Genomic DNA, 17,475 nt, shown 5'->3' with positions numbered 1-17,475 from the left:
TCCTTCTGAAAACTGGAAACCAGGAATTGTACCATACGCCAACTGAGAAAATACTTGACATTAATGTCTAGGCAGGTGAATTTCATTGTTGGTTACTGCTGAAGGATGAGCTGCTTTCTCTACAACTCCACCTCCATGGATCCTAACAAAGAATGAGGTGTTCCTACAGACACTTACTAATTTAAATATCTTCATCTTAGATTGAATCCCTGCACAGATACCCACCTGTTTTGAATGCAGAGAAGGGGCATGGCTTAGCACATGTGGCATGGCCAGGGTGGCACATCATCACTGGGGACATGATTTAAGAGGGAAGAAAGGATGAATGTATCACTAGAGTGTGACGTTTTGCCTCACTCTCTCCATCAGGGAGGTTGTCGGGATCAGCCCTGCAGTCATTGTCCTCTGTTGCTGCCTGTACCCTTCCCATTTCCCCAGGACACAGTTCCAAGGAGTGGCGCTGAAAAGTGGTCCTGGTGTGGGAAGTATCCATGGGTGATGGAGCAGCAGAGGTCAACTGGACCCCAGTCCAGTTGAATGGATCCACACAGAGCCAAGTGGAGTGAGGTGGAGCAGTGCAAAGCGATGGAACCCTGTGGGATTGAACCAGCGAAGCACAGTGGCCACAGAAAACAACAGTGGCACAGCACAGATGGTCCAGATTTTTTGCCTTTGTCAATCTTTGTTTTTCATTGTCTTGGGCTCAGGGTCTGGAAAACCATCTGCAGGGAGCGGCCGCCATCTTGTCTTTGTCCTGGGGACCATGCAGCCTCTACCTACAGGGAGCGTCCTCCATCCTGCCTTTGTCCTGGCAGCCACACAGAGCTAAGCCAAGGTGCTGAACAGCTTTTGTGTGTGAAGCACCTTCTCCTTCCCTATACTGTTGTCATTTATATTGCTGCTGTTACTGTGTGCTCCTTATTCCAAGGCTGCTTCCTTTCAGTAAATTGTTACCTCAACCCACAGCCTCTGCCTTTGGCCATCTCTTTTAAAAGGGGCAGGGGGAAGGGGACTGGCTTATTTGGAGTCTAATTTCCAGATGGTGTTAGACCACCCCACCATCTCAACTTGATTTTCGTATTTATCACAGTTGATGATGTATATCTTTGTCTGGGATGAACATGTGAAGTATTCATAGGCTGATTTGCGGATGGTAGACAGAAATAACTGCAGAGACATGTTAATATGTTCTGCTTTTATTTTGTGATTTTTGAGCCATAGGAAATGAGCTCCCATTTCTTACTTCAGAGTTTGTTTACACATTTTTATGGCTGAATCCTTTACCCTTTTTCTACTTGTTTAGACATGCAATTGTTTGGACATCCCAGATTTTCAGTAACCTAGAAATTTTTTTCTTTCTAAGGCACCTAAACCAAAATAATATTACACTTAGTTTTTATAAGGCAGCATGCCTTCTATTCTCATGAAATCTCTGCTTAGCCTTCTGTTTATTTTTTCTTGTTTCTGGGCTTCATCTACTATTGAAAATTAGTGTATTGGCATACTCTGTTACCAGTCAGACTCTTAAGCTATTTCTCATTTATTTTATGGTGTTATAATACTATATAAGCACTTACAGAATGGAAGATGAAGGCAAAAGGAACAGCTGGGTAGCACTAACATTATGTTCACACCACATATTTCCCTCATAACAAGGCTGCTATCCAGAATAACATTTTCAGTTTTAGTCCTCTCCTGAAACCAGAGAATTCAAGTCCAAAGTCACAATGGATATTTTCATAGCACTGTAATTTAATCACTGTAATTGTGATGCTCTTAGTGTAGTGCTGCTGAGATACCTGCCTACATCTCTAAGTGCATTTATTTCTTTAAACAGGCTAGAGGACAGACCCAAGCAGTATTTTCCTCACCATTCATTTCTCAGCATTGGCCCTGGCATGGCTGGGCATAACAGCAATGTCCCGGCCCAGCTCAGGAATTAGTGCATGCTGTAGATCCATCCAGTGTAGTTCAAATGTGTCCACCTCCTGGGTTTGTGGAGATAAGGACTGAACAAGGAGTGTCGGCTGGCCTTCAGGGCATGAAATATCAGTCAATCCATGTTATCAACCTCTAGGTTAGCCAACACTATTCGCCAGGAACCCTGACTAACAGATTGTTAATGGTGTCAATTATGTCCCAGCACAGCCACAATATGCTGGGAGCTGGCAGGAAGTTTAGGCATGGACGGCCAGAAAATATTTTTTACTTCAACAGGAGGAAAGAGAACAGGATTTTGGAATTACATTTTGTAACAACAAGCTCTTAAAATTTTACTAATCGTTCCTTTTTATTGTTGTCTAATCTTCCTAATAATAATTAAAGTGTTTGATTTAATTCTCCTTTTACAGCCACAGGAGTATTTTCAGCTGCTTTTCAACAGTCAGTGGTGAAGACTCTGCAAAAGCATTCTGTCAGTATTCTGTCAGCGTGGTGTAGAAGGCGTCACTTGCTTTTAACACAGAACTCGAGCAGCTATCTTTTGACCATGTATGCAGAGGGAGATAGGGGTGAGTTTCTCAGTCTGAGAGGTGCTTTTGTCCACAGACTAATGTGAATGACAGTGATAGAACAGAATTAAAAACTAACCTACAGTGGTTCCAAATGAAGAGTCTGAAACAGGCTGGAATTATCCCCCCTGCAGGGCTACCACAAGCAGTGCAGAGAGCCTCAAGGTGGGACACAGCTTGCTCTGGTAGCTCCAGAGACACTGGTCCATACTGGAGTCACGGCCCAGATCTGGGCACAGGGCATGACAAGACATGCATTGAGGACTCTGACCCAGTCTGATGTGCCACGGCATTATACCAGGGCAGCTCAGCACAGAGAAACTCAGATGGTGCCACAGGATCACATGGTGAACTGTGTAGGCTTGCTCTGAGCACTGACTACAGGATTGCTCCCAGGAGATGGATCAATGGCTGGCTTCTAAAATGGAACTCAATATCTCTGCAAGAGCTTAACATTCCCCCACCTCTTCTTATGAACTGCTCCAACATTTAATTTTCATCCTCAGGGAAGTGGCCTGAATTCAACTTCTAGCAACTTTGCAATCTCATGCTCTTTTCTCTAGGTTTGAAATATTTCTCTATATAGTAAGATGGAAATTACAAACACACATTAATTGTTATGGACCAGTAACCTCTATGGCTTCTCTCTGACTAGCTGGATAGAGTGTGCTTTTCAAGTTTTGCATCACGAGGCTCCTTTTTTCCTTTTTTTCCCTAAATCTGCCCTCTTTTAAGATTGTGCTTTGAACACCTTGCAAGGGGTGAAGTGTGAGTATATAGTCGGTCACTCAGTGTTGGTCAGTTACATGTAAAGTCACTGCTGCTGGCCCTGAAGTAGCTATCATAGTGTTTAGAAGTGATGCTTCATTTCACCCTTTTTATCATATCTAAATATTGGAAATATATGAGCAGATATCTTACAGAGGGATTTTTCCATATTCAAAGATTAATTCCTAATAAATAGTTCATTAAACTATATTATGTTCACAGAGCTTTCTGGCTCTTTTCTTTAAGGCCAAGGTGTAGTTTGTCTGGGCCACATGATGCCGTGACCTGAAACTGTTGCATCGTGCCAGAACACTTTTATTGCTCATAAAACAAAAACAAATAAAAATTTATTTTCTGCATATAAAGACTTATAATTCAGATGTTGCAGTGAGCTAAAGATTTTCCTTTTAAAATTTTTTAAACATTTTCTTTTGCCATTTTACCTGCTGGTATTTACTTCAAGCCCTTTTGCTACCTCTATATTAGTAAATTAGGCAGCATGGTAAAAGGAACTCAACTATTTAGTTGTTATAGCCCTACCTAGCAGCCTCAAACAATAATACTCTCCCAAGAGCTTCCCAGAGTTTGGAATTTAGCCTAGTCCAAACCTTCTTTCCAGAAGATGGAGACTTTTAATAGATAGCATGCCTATGTTAGCCTTGGAATCTCAAAACTTTTAGCTTGCAAGTTAAGAGGCATGTTTCAATATGTAAATGTATTTCCCCCATTTTTTATGGGGATATTAAATGCAAAGTTAGAAGTGATGACTAATTAGGTAAGAACTAAACTTTTTAAAGATAATTCAAATATTATTGACCAGTCCAATGACATGAAAAGTTTGCAGGAAGTAAAAAAAAAAAAATGCAAGATATCAGATATGTGTCTTTCACATGGAGATTGCCAAAGCCATGACCAGTTATCTTCTATACTTTATGAAGAGAGATGAAAGACTCATTTTAATCTTAGGATATCTGCAGCATGACTGTAACATATATGTAGAATGACTTACAAAGTCATATACACTGTAGGTCCTTTACAGCAGGCTGCTATACATTCAGCTATTTCCCAACATTATTATTATTAAGGGATTATTTTTCTCCAGGAGCAGAACTTTGCACTTCTTTTTGTTGAACTTTGTAAGGCTTCTCTTAGCTCCCTCCTCAAGCTTCTCAACGCTCCTCTGGATTAAAGCCCTCCAGTTTAGCCCTTCACCCTTTATTTATCCTCACCAGGTAACCTACTTACAATGATGTTGATTAAGCAGGGTTTGCAGCCTGCCTGTTCCTTATTATCTTCTTGTCTCTCAATAAACTGGAAATAGACTGCAAGAAAATGTGCTCTGAGGCCTTTCTAGGGACTGAGGTGAGGCTGATAGCTAACTGTTCTCACTGTGATTCTTACTTCTCATGAAGATAAGCAAAGCTTTAAACTTTTTCCACCTGGCAGAGAATTTCTCGAGCTGTCATCTACTTTCTGCAGATAATAGTCAACCTCCTCATAACAATGTGCCTTTTCAACACCCTTGAATTAATCTCTTACAGCTCCATGTATCTCACTACTATCAATTTCTCTAAGTAGCCCCTAATCTGTTGATTCCCCACTTCAAGTTGTTCTCTATCTCAGCAAATTTACAGATACCAAGCTGAGTGGTGCAGCTGACAGAGCAGGGGGACCTGGATAAGCTTGAGAAGTGGAAATCATGAGGTTCAACAAGGCCACATGCAAGGTGCCACCCCCAGGCTGGGGTAACCCCTGGGATCAGTAAAGGTTGGGGGATGAAGGGGTTGAGAGCAGCCCTGCTGAGAAGGACTTTAGGGTGCTGATGGATGACATGAGCTGGCAATGTACATTCACAGCCCCAAGACCAGCTGCATCCTAGACTGCCTCTAATGCAGTGTGGCCAGCAGGGCAAGGAAGGGGATTCTGGCCCTCTGCTCTGCTCACTGCACTCTACCCTGCTCTGGTGAGGCCTCACCTGGAGTGCTGCATCCAGATCTGCAGTCCTCTGCACAGAAAAGGCATGTACTTATTGAAGCAGTTCCATGAAAATGATCAGCAGGGCTGGAGTACCTCTTGTATGAAGATAGGCTGAGAGATGTGGGGATGTTCAGCCTGAAGAAGAGAATCTCTTGGGAGACCTTATTGTGGCCTTCCAGTAATGAAAGGGTACTCATAAGAAAAATGGGGATAGACATTTTAGGAGAGTTTGTGGCAACAGGACAAGGGGAAGTGGTTTTATACTTAGAAAAGGGTAAATTTAGACTAGATATAACGAAGAAATATTTTACAATGACGGTGGTGGTGAAACACTGGAACAGGTTTCCCAGAAATTTGGTAAATATCCTAACCTTGCAAAGATTCGAGGCAGGCTTTATGGGGCTCTGAGTAAACTGGTCTAGTTGAAGATGTCCCTGGTCATTGCAGAGGGCCTGGACTAAACAACCTTAAAATGTCCCTTCCAACCCAAATATTCTATAATTCTATGATTCTGTGTTCTCAGAAATGTGTCTAGTCTATACTCTGGGTAATTCAAAAGGAAAGATGAATATATATTTGGTCATCTCAATGAAGAGTTTTGGCCCCTGTATGACAAAACTAGATGCCAGTATCTCAAAGAACCTCCAACCTCCAAATTATGCTTTTTTTTTTTTTTTTTGTGCCTTGAGCGATTGTGGCTGACAATCAAAGTGCTCCTTTCCATGAAGACTGAATTGGTGCAGACCCAAAAGAAAGCAATCTGGTACAGATAACCTGCCTCTTCTCCAAAGAGAGCTATTAAAAGACATCCAGGGTGAAGTTAATCTGAGAGGAATTAATTTCTGATACATTTTTGACATTATAAAAGTAATAGAAAAAATAATATTAGATTTCCAGTATCCCACTGAGTGTAGCAGGATGTTTGTAGTATCAAATGCAATTGCCTCCACCAAATACTCTAATTTTGACTATGGTTATAACCAGTGCTTTTATAATTTTACCTGTGTGATCTCTGATCTACCAGCCAAATATTAGCAACTCCAGCAGCGATGTTTGTTTTCTTTATGGATGAGGGCTATAAAGAAATGGCCATTAAAAAAAATATTCTGTTGTCATATACTGTCTTCATATTTACTTTCAGATTTTCATGGCTATCTTACTATATTTGATAGCTGATGTGTTCAGCAGGAGCTAACAGAAAATCAGTTTCTCTGTGTTTTTGAGCAAATGCCATCAGATGGGAACAGAAAAGGAAAGGCAAGAGTACATAATGTTCTGTTGTTAAATCTCTCTAAATTAGCTAGGTGAAGAAAGAACAACCATTTCTGCACTGATTAATTTCTAGTCAATAGAAATGGAATTGACATCAGTGCTTCCACACAAGGCCAACATAATTTTAAGTGCTATGACAGTCATATGTTTTAATGTTATTCATAAAAGAAAAATGGCATTTCAGTTGACCAGAGACCTCAACAAACCTTCAGAGAAAATTTCTGGTGTTGTTGGTTGGATTTTGTTTCATTTTTATTTTACCATTCTCTGTGAACTCAACCTGATTTGTAGAGCCTCAGGTTATATTTACCTTCACAGCTGAGTCTTTTGATTCAGCATTCAAGTATATAAAATAAGTTCAAAATAAGGCAAACAATCATGTTTTCATCCTTCTTTGCTGAAACAATACTTCCCTACTTGCCAAGGACAGTAAAAGTGGTCAGGTCCCTGACCTGCTTGCAGTGGCCCAGTCCCCTGCAGGCAATTTCCAGAAAAAATGGAGGTTTTAAGTTATGTCTAGGCAACCTGTTCCAGGGCACCATCCCTGCAGTAATAAACTTTTTTTCCATGTTTAAGTGGAATTTCCTGTATTTCTGATTGTGCTCATTGTTTGTTCTCCTTTTACTGAATACCAACGAAAAAAGCCTGACTCCCTCTTCTTTATATCCTCCATGAAGTTTATATATCACATCATATTGATGAGATTCCTCTTCTTCAGCCTTTTCTTCTCTAAACAATCCTATCTCGGTGAGGTTCCCTTTGTGTATTAGATATTCCTCTCTCTTAACCATATGCATGGTCCTGAACCAGACCTGTTCCATTATGACCACACCTTTCTTGTACTGGATAGCCCAGGACTGGGCACAATACTTTAGATTTGACCTCAGCAGAGCTAGCTTGATGAGGGCCCACTGTGTCCCCTTGTCCAGGTAATAAAAGTGTTGACCAATACTGACCCCTCCAATACACCACAGGTGATGGCCTTGAGCTGGACATCATGTTGCTGATCAACCACTTTGAGCCAAACAGTTCATTTTGGTTACATAATCAGTTTGTTGAGAAGGATATTATGGAAGTGTGGGATATTTTTTTAACAACAAGATGAACAACAACCACTGGTCTTTCCCCAGCTACTCAGCTGGACATTTCATTGCAGAAGACTATCAGGAGTGTCAAGAGAGATTTCTCCTTTGTAAATGCTGACTAGATTTAACCAGCTTCTTGTAATACCTATGTTTGAAAATGTCTGCTCTGTCATATTCCCAAGGAGTTAAGGTGAAGCTGCCTGGCCTGTAGTTCTCCAGATCTTTCTTCTTGTCCTTTTTGAGGATAGGAATTATATTTGGTCCCTTCTAGCTCTCAATAGTTTCTCATGATTGACCCTTCAAATGCAATTGAGAGTGGTCTTACAATAGCATCAGCCAACTTCCAAGTAATCATTGTTGTATCACATGAGACCCCTTAGACTCATGGACGTCCAGTTGGTTTAAATATTCCCTAACCAGGTCCTTCTCCTCCTCCAAGGAAAAGTCCTTGCTCCAGATTTTCCCATTGATCTTAAGGACTTGGGAGAATCAGAGGCCAGTCTTACCAGAGAAGCTGATACAGTCAGTAGTCCTTCTCAAATGCAGCTCCCTGGTTTCAATCAGTGCCTACGGACTGATTTTCTAGAGCGCTAAAAATTGGCACCTCCAGAAATTTTAAACTGAAGTTTTGCTGCCTACTCATTTTTTCACTCTGCAGATAGGCATCTAAAATTCAGGAATCATTGTCAAAAGTGTTAATACTCCTGACTGCTGTTCTCAGTTGAACAACATCTCATATGCCTCCAAGACTGTGGTGCTCTGCACCCCATCCTGAAGTACTGAAGAGCTGTGCTGAAAAACACAACCATCAATCACACACCCCTGGTTTACTTTTCATGTGACAGCCCTTGCATACCAAAAAGGTGTATTCTGCACCTGTGCATCTGTAATTCATAATAAATTAAGAATTTTATGAAGAATTTAATTAAGAAACAAGTAACAGAAAAGAAAACAAGATTAATATATTTATTTCAAGATCAACAGTAGAACACTTGGTCCCACAGTTCATCCTATATCAGTGGGCTGAACTCTGAAAAGAATCCATGATGGAGGTGATTGCTGTATTCTGTACATCTCCTCTCACCTGGATTTTAATTGAGGGTTACATGATTGTACAGAAAGTCTAGTGTTCCTGAATGAAAGGCTCAAGACTTAGTAGGATGAACATAGGCCTTTCTCTTCCATTCTTTAAATACTGTTTTAAATTGGCTCTGGACACTAAGAAAGGTAACTACCATGACAACTGTTAGAGGTTTTTTTCCTGATGTAGTTCATCTGATGACTGGAAAATATTTCTGTGATGTTAAAGTAGAAGTGAATGAGAAAGAGTAAAAAGTATGTTTCTGTGTGATCATTTAATCTAGGTAATGATTCCTTGCAGGAATACATTAATGAAATCAGAAAAAATGGAACAGTGAATGAATCTCATAAAATGTAGGAACTTACCTTTTCCTATTCTGGTTTGCTGATAATTTCTTACTATAACTATTCAGTATACACTATATTGAGGGAATATTTATTTTTGATTAAACAAGCGTTTTGGAATTTGAGTCCAACATGTACTTAATTGAAAGCTGACATTTCCATTTTCCACAAAACCTTTCTGTAATTAGATCTATCGAAGAAATAATTACTTTTCCTTTTTCTTACGTATGTGGAACTGTATAATTATTCCTAAATATAAAAATTATGTGAACTAATGTTTCTTGGAAATGTTAAATGGACATTTTCCAAAAGTCATTTTGGATACACATAAGTTAGAAAGTACCTTAATAATGATTTTCTTTTCTCAAATAACTTCCAAAAAGAGGGTAATTATTTCTCATAGACTAACAGAAGATTAAAAGTTTAAAAATTTGCATTATTGACTATTGATTATTGGAAAATTGACTGCGGTTATTCCTAAGAGTTGTTAGTGGCAGCTACCATCTCCTGCAGGTTTGTCCCAAGACTTGCTCCTGCCTGACCTCTGGAGCCCAACCTGGCGCCCCAGAGACCTGGGCTTTCTGCCCAGGCTGTTGGGATATGGCTGCCCCTTTTCCTTTTCAGGTTCATCCCCTAGGGAAGCTGAACCCTTGTCCCAGACTGACAGGACAGTTAGAGGACAAGGCTGGCTGCACAAAGATGCTGCACGTACACAGGACTCACATCTCATCAGGGAAGCACAGAGAGTACCATGCCCCCTCCCCAGGGCTGGCAGAGACAGCAGGTCTCCTGTGTGGGAACACACAGCAGTGTCCAGGCTCCCTGGCACACACACAGTCACAGATTCCCTGTGTGGGCACACACAGAGCAGTGTCCAGGCTCACTGGCACACACACACAGTCACAGATTCCCTGTGTGGGCACACACAGAGCAGTGTCCAGGCTCACTGGCACACACACAGTCACAGATTCCCTGTGTGGGCACACACAGAGCAGTGTCCAGGCTCACTGGCACACACACACAGTCACAGATTCCCTGTGTGGGCACACACAGAGCAGTGTCCAGGCTCACTGGCACACACACAGTCACAGATTCCCTGTGTGGGCACACACAGAGCAGTGTCCAGGCTCACTGGCACACACACAGTCACAGATTCCCTGTCTGGGTGCACACACACAGAGCAGTGTCCAGGCTCACTGGCACACACACAGTCACAGATTCCCTGTCTGGGTGCACACACACAGAGCAGTGTCCAGGCTCACTAGCACACACGCAGATTCCCTGAGTACAGCATGACCTTTCTGTCCATTTGATGCCCCTGCCAGGACTCCAGACCCTCTTACCCAGCCATTAGGTCTTCGATTTGCCAGCTGGTCTAGCTCAGGGCTTGCTGCAAAACGACATACAGATTCACATTCTCATTGCACAGGCACCCCAAAGCCCCCCATCCCCATGGGCTCTACCTGCCTGATGTTCTTGGCCCAGCATGGGGCATCTGACTGCTGCTGAGTCCAGCTTGCAGTTTGCTGTTGTATGGCAGATGTACACCCATCTTGAGAGTGATACAGACACTTGCACCCCTCATCACCAAACTGGTGCCAGGCATGTGAGCTGAGAGCCATGGTCATGCTGCAGCTGCCACTGCTGAACTAGTGCCTCACCCACACAGAACCTCAGTAGGCAGCACTCAGACCTTCCCTCACCCGTGTGGAACAGAGGGCGAGATCATGCAGAGTTACAGTATGTAATAAAAAGGATGAATTGTGATGATCAGCTGCAGGGCTCCATCAGACAGGTGTGTTAATGGCTCCATTTTACATGCAACCAGCCCATTTTATACCCTTTTCTATCAGTCTCCCCCTTCATTCCTCCCTGCTCCCCCTTCCCCTGCATATTCCCTCATCAGCATGCATAGCTCCCTTGACCCCCTTCCATCTTCATTCACCCTCAGGTTTGCTTGCAGCTTCTTGATAGCCCACCAACTACTGGGACTGGACAGGTTGATTTCTTGTCTTTGTCTCCATTATGCTTGTCTGTCAGGTTTGTGCCTCTGCATCTTCTTGTTTATGTCTTCCATCTATTCTTATTATCCCTTTCTTGCATTGAAAAGATCCTTGACCACTCATCCTTAAGGGAGAGGATGCTCTCTCCTCCCATACATGCTTGAATTTTATTCCATGAGTTGGCTGGATCATATGTCTGTTCCTTACAGGCTTCTGCAGGGAAGTGTTCAGAATATTGAGTGAGGGTTTAATTCTGCCACAAGGTATCATATTAATTGTAATATCCAAATATGTATTTAACCTACTACTGCCTAGTGGTTTGGGCATTTATAGACATGAAAGAAAGCCCCTGCCTTGAAGAGTTTATGGTATTAAGGTAATTAGAAGAAAGGCTCACTTCAATGAAGGGGAGTGAATCTTTCCAAAGGCATGCTATCCTCAGTGAATGAACAAATGCCTTCATAAAGCTATTCAGACTTACTCTTAACTCCTTTCTCTTTCTGGAGAAGGAGTCTTGTAACATTGACCTTCCAAGAGATGTTCTCAACACTACCAGACCAGTGTCAGTCACCTTTGGAGAAAAATTAACTGGATATGAAGAGTTAAACAATGCACCACAAAGAAGGTGAGAAAGAGGAAAATTGTGGGAAGAGAGGTTAAATGGAAGCAATAGAGACTATGCCTAGTGTTTGAGGTACCAAAACATGTAAGGAGTACCAGGAACCCAATCTGGGTTCAGAAAAGCTCTGTTTAGACTGATTGTAAAACATATATCCTCACATAACCCTAGCCAAAGCCTTCATCAGCAAATACTTCCATATCTGTTACTCTCCATGGCCTGGTTTCTCTCCTGAGGGAAGCAGGATTAGGAAAATGAAGCAGCACACTTGTGTACGCTTCACTCTAATCAGCAGAGACACAACATGGGGATAATCTCCATCTTCCCATTTACACATACCTTGACTCAGTGAAGAGGGAGATTCTCTCTGAGACTAAGTGGGAAAATTAATGTGGCTAATCTCCTCAATAAGTTTCCTAAAATACAGTCTGGCAGCAGGAAAGTTGCCCTTCAAAATTTAAATAAAAATATATTTTCTATTTGACTTTTTTAAAGGAGATGTTCTGGTGTGGTTATGAGTTCATATTCAACATACTGTTGATTCTGCAGTATTTGCTCTCAGCCAGTCCTGAAGTCTTGAAATAATTCACGCTTCTGATGATATTTCAGGGATTAAATCACAGGTTTTAAGGAGAACTCATAGTTGAGCTACAGAAATTATGCTTGACTGCATATGCTGCTGGTAAAGAATGTTAGTGAAAAAAAAAAAAAATCAATCTTATCTCCCTGCTATATTTGTCAATAAAAGTTCTAATATCAAGGAAACAATATTGCTTGTTATAGATTAATGTTTTGGGGTTTTTGTACTAGTCATTCATTCTCACAAGGAATAATTATTATACAATTAAATTACAAATTACTCTTTTCAGAATCAGCCTTTAAGTTTCTGGTGTCTACAGTCAAAATAAAGTTCAAACTGTTGCTTAGAGTACCCAAACCTGACAGTACCTCAATTTACCAGGATCCTTTGCCACTTTGGCTGTGTAAGTGTCTAGTTTGTTGAAGCTGGGGCATGCTGCTAGCTTTTTTAATCTTAGATACTCAGTGCCACCTTTCCATGAGGACCCAGCTGAAAAAACAGTGAATGAGAGCGTGTATCTACAGAGGGAATTCATATGGCATGCAACGAATATTCCTTAATACATGTTCACAGGGTCCAGCTTCTCTGGGAATAATAAATAATAATACATTCCCTGATGTTTTCTCTTCAGTTGGGACTGAGGAACTGCTTTTACTCACCAAGGAATTAGGAGCTCTTGCCTTCTTTAGAATGAAAGTTTGTAATTCTGAGCTTCTTTTTTGCCAGGACATTTTCTTAAAGAAGGATTTTTTCATCCACAGTAAAGCAGGGCCACTGTGGCAAAATAACTCATATCTTTTGTTTCAGAGAGCAAAAGAACAGATGAGAAGATCAGAGGAGCACGAGATGTAGCCTACTGCTTCCCGTCATCTAAGATATGGAAACCGTGCCCTTTATCACCACCACCATCCATGCCGCTCTTCAACAACTCTTCAAAGAGTCTAGACTGTGGTTCCTTAGCAGGGACTAAGCCATCCTATTCCTAGGAAAAGCCCTCTGAAACATTTATAGTGTGAATGTCAGATCCTCAGCACCACTCTTTTCTTTGCTGAGGAAAACAGAATTCACTAGTTGCAATGTAGACAGACCAAAAATAACTTCTGGGCTCAATTGTCAAAATTCTAAGAAAGGTGGGTTTTAAAACCCTTTCATTTCAGTGAGTTTCTTCTTTACCAGCTTTAAGTGTAGTTTTTTAAAAGCGATCCAATTTAAGTGTAGTTTTTATAAGCCATCCAGAGGCACAGAGATGGGGGCTTTGAACTTCAGGTTTATTGTGATGGACTTAGAATTCAAATCATGACTCCTTAAAATGTCAATTTTTAAAATAGATATAGATTTCTAGGACTAATAGATAAATAGATTTCCTAGTGTAGCACAGGAGGACTCTTAAATGCTATTCAAAATAATTTATAAATATATTGCATACACTCAAAAATTCTGTAAATTATTTTCTGTAAGGTTATATGCTAATAAGTAAGACAACAAACTATTGAGCTGAGATATTAAGAACCTCACATAACATAAATCTGTTGATGATCAATTTTCAATTGCCACATTTTGAAGAAAAGTTCATACAAACAACAAAAGATCGGGTTTTTGATTGAATGTCTGAGTGAGGTCAGTGTATTTTTATCAGAGCCTCTGCAATGATTCATCCATCTGTTGTCTCATTGTTTTCTTATTCAGAGGCTTCTCCCCTGTATTTGTTTTGATATCAAACCAAAAGCAAAAACCAGCCCATTTCTTTGATTTTCCCAATCATGTTACATTAGTGAAGGATGACTTCAAAAGGTCTAACTCCTAAATATTTGTAATTTAGCGTGGACTTCTATATACTCTCACTAAATGTACAAAGCAAAACCACAAAACTTTCTATGTCAATTTCCATCCACTAATAATTTGAGAAGTCAATTTGAAAAGTTACCTTTTAAGCAATTGGATTATATTCTCCTATTGCTATATAAATCTGATCTGTAAAACTCACAAATAAAATAACTGATTTCCTCTCCTATCTGCTGGTACATTGGAAGGGAGACCTTACTGCTCTCTACAACTACCTGAAAGGAGACTGCAGAGAAGGGCAAGTCAGCCTCATCTTACAAGTGACAAGCAACAGGACAAGGGAAAATGACTGCAAACTTTACCAGAGAAGGTTCAGATTGGATATTAGGAAAAACATGTTCAAGAAAAGGGTTGTCAGGTATTGGAACAGTCCATGGAAGTGGTTGATTCACCATTCCTGGAAGTGTTCAAAAGACATGTTGATGTGTCACTCAGGGACATGGTTTAGTGGAGCACTTGGCAGTGCTGGGTTAATGGTAGTACTCAACAATCTTCAAGATCTTATCCAACTTGAATGATTTTATTAAAGAAGAAATAGCAAACCTTCATGAAATAAGAATTTCCCCCTAAAGAATTCTCTTTCAAGGAACTAAAGTCTTTCATTCTTTACACATGTTCCTTCTACATTTTAATTATAAATTTTACCACCAGGAAATGTCCCCCCTGCTATATTTATGTATGCCTACCTATATCCATCTATCTAAATCTACGTCTATCTGTAGGTAGGTGTATAAATATATAAAAAAAAATTCTTTTTATGGTGTCCCACCTACACATACTGCACAATCATTTATTTAATCACAAGTAATCTAAAATTCAATGCCATTTTACCACTAAAGACACAGAGTCCAATCTCAAATAGGCTGTAATGTTCTTAACACATATAAATCTTCGTAATTATGCTGGATGCAGAATTTTGTAAAACGAATACCTCAAAAGTCAGTTTTAACCAAGTTCCCCAGGTTTGATACCTGGAATGAAATGCACTTCACCTTCTCAAACAGGAGCCAGATTTTGGCTGTAAGAAGACTTGCAGAGTATAACAGTGGATATTCCCGAGTTCTGCAGCCTCTTTTAAACCGCTAATCACTATCAGATAACTTCTGCTGATGTGGCAAACTCTACCTGCAAATAGGAACATTTCAACATTTCGGATTTATAGATCATTTAATCATTGAAAAATACAAATACTTTTTTTGTTTTCTTCAGATCTATAATTTTTAATACTGTTTTTTCCATTTTCTTTATAAATACAGCACAGCAATATGTCCAGTACAATATATTTCATTGATTTGTATATTAGAGCAGAGTTGTGTTTAGAGTTTTACAGTTGCTAAGTTTGTTAATGTGTTAGTTGTTTTCTAAAATGCAAAATCATGCTGTCATGCATATCTACATGTATTAAACTGAGGTCTGAGTTTCTGCCTTTGTTCAAATTATAAGGAAGATTGATGAATTCAATTTGAATAATCCAATATTTAAAACGACAAATATGTTCTTTGATTATTCAGCATTAAAATCTGATTAAATTCATACTGGCAGCCTACCATGTTGGCATAACTGCAAGGACAATTCTGCAGCACTGAAGGCATAAGGCATCTCTGTTTCCCTGGAGGCAAGAAGGGCAATTCACTGAGGCACAAAATTGTTGAGGCTGGAAGAGACCTCTGCAGTTCATCTAGTCCCAGCCTCTGTTCAAAGCAGGGTCAGGTAGAGCAGGTTATCTGCAACCATATTCAATCAGGATTTCAATGTCTCCAAGAATAGAGACTTCAAAGCGTCTTTGGGCAGCCAGTTTTGTTCCAGTATTTGATGACTCTCAGTAAAAAAAAAAAAAAAAAAAAAAAAAAAAGTCACATTTCAACAGAATTTCCTATATTTGAATTTATGCTCCTTGCCTCCTGTTCTTTCCCTTGATACCACTGAGAAGGGTCTGGCTGCAGCTTGTTTATTACCCCTGTCCTACACATTGATACAAGTGTATAAATCTCCAGTCTTTAACAATCCCACCTCTCTCTGCCTTTTCTTGTATAACAGATACTCCAATCCCTGGGTCATATTTGTGTCACTCACTGAACCCACAGCAGGGTGCCCATGTCACTCCTGTACTGGAAATCCTAGGACTGAAAATAACACTCCAGATGTGTCTCACCAGATCTGAGCAGAGGGGGTAGCATCCTCTCCCTAGAACTAATTGCAGCAGCCTTCCTAAAATAGTTAGGATATCACTGGCTTGCTTTGCCACAGGAGAGCTTCATGGAGCTACTCCTTTCCAAACACATTTGACTTTTTGACATCCTTTTCCAACTACTACCACCTCTATCATGGTCCTTCCTTCATTTGCTGTAGTAGTTTGATGAGAATGAAGCAGTTGCCACTGAACACTGTTACTCGGTTTCTGGCTTAAGCTTTGTGTGTGCTGCCTGCAGATCCAAGCCCAAATAAGAGATCTGATGCTTTTCCAAACTCAGTTCCTACTTGTGGGAGACAGCCTGGGATGCAATTTTCTTCCTTCTCTTGATACCTCTTTCAGAGCAGGAGTTTCTTGTCCATCCTTACCTGGGAAAAGGTGGAGCCTTCCTTCTTCTAGCATTAGGAAAAAAACCCATGGAGATTTAACATGCTAAATGCATATGCAATGCATAAATATGCTAAATTAAATGTCTTAAATCAAGTAGAATTTGCAGCTGCTTCACTAAGGAATTAATTTTGAAGCCTGTGTAGAGGAGGTGGCTTGAAAAAAAGCTCATACTTTTTTGTCCACTGTTGTACCATTGACTTTGATGTGTCATACTTTTTCTTTCTCAAACTTGGTTCAACCCTGTCTTACACTTGAGCTCCTTTTCTCCAGTCAACTTTGCCTACCACCAGTGCAGAAGTGAGGATATGGCATTAATGAATTACCGTCTAAGAGATACTGAAGTTTACAAAGGACATGCCCTGAAGGCTACAAGGTCAGAAAGAGTTCCTATGGTGCCCTAAATCTCATTGCCTTCCTGTTGTCATTACATTGCAAGGGTTCCATATTGCTGGAGTTTTGTACCTCCTTGATGTTTCTTGTAGGCAGCTCCTCTGGGCACTGACTCTTCCTTGTCCTCACAGCAGCCAACTGACCCCATTTCCCTTAAACCAACCAATCCACTCTTTTATAACACTCTTCTTATTGGCTACAGGTGTGGCCTGTTAACATCAGGCCTGCTCCTAATCCTTAATAATTGGCTCAGCTGTAACTCTTTAGGGGGTAAGATTGCATTCTATAGCACCTTCATTTACCCATACTGTATCCCCCTACACCTTCCCACTTCCCTGTTATGACATTTACAGTCCTAATGAAACAACCAATGCAAGGGCACCTCACTGTTTTGTTGGTCATTTTTAAAAGGCTTCAGTCTTC

General features: G+C 40.5%; 1 long non-coding RNA gene across 1 annotated transcript; it reads right to left on the bottom strand.

Annotated features, from left to right (window-relative positions):
- Positions 1-14,757: 14,757 nt before the first annotated feature.
- Positions 14,758-17,188, bottom strand: LOC135446343 (uncharacterized). Its single transcript, XR_010439746.1, has 3 exons — positions 17,125-17,188; positions 15,629-15,899; positions 14,758-15,206 (listed from the first exon to the last, which is right to left on the bottom strand). It is a non-coding gene; the product is annotated as an uncharacterized LOC135446343 (long non-coding RNA).
- Positions 17,189-17,475: the final 287 nt, after the last annotated feature.

Source organism: Zonotrichia leucophrys, chromosome 3, assembly GCF_028769735.1.
Source record: "Zonotrichia leucophrys gambelii isolate GWCS_2022_RI chromosome 3, RI_Zleu_2.0, whole genome shotgun sequence".
Lineage (NCBI taxonomy): Eukaryota > Metazoa > Chordata > Aves > Passeriformes > Passerellidae > Zonotrichia > Zonotrichia leucophrys.
Note: the sequence above shows the minus strand (reverse complement) of the source record. Positions and strands in the feature narration are given on the sequence as shown.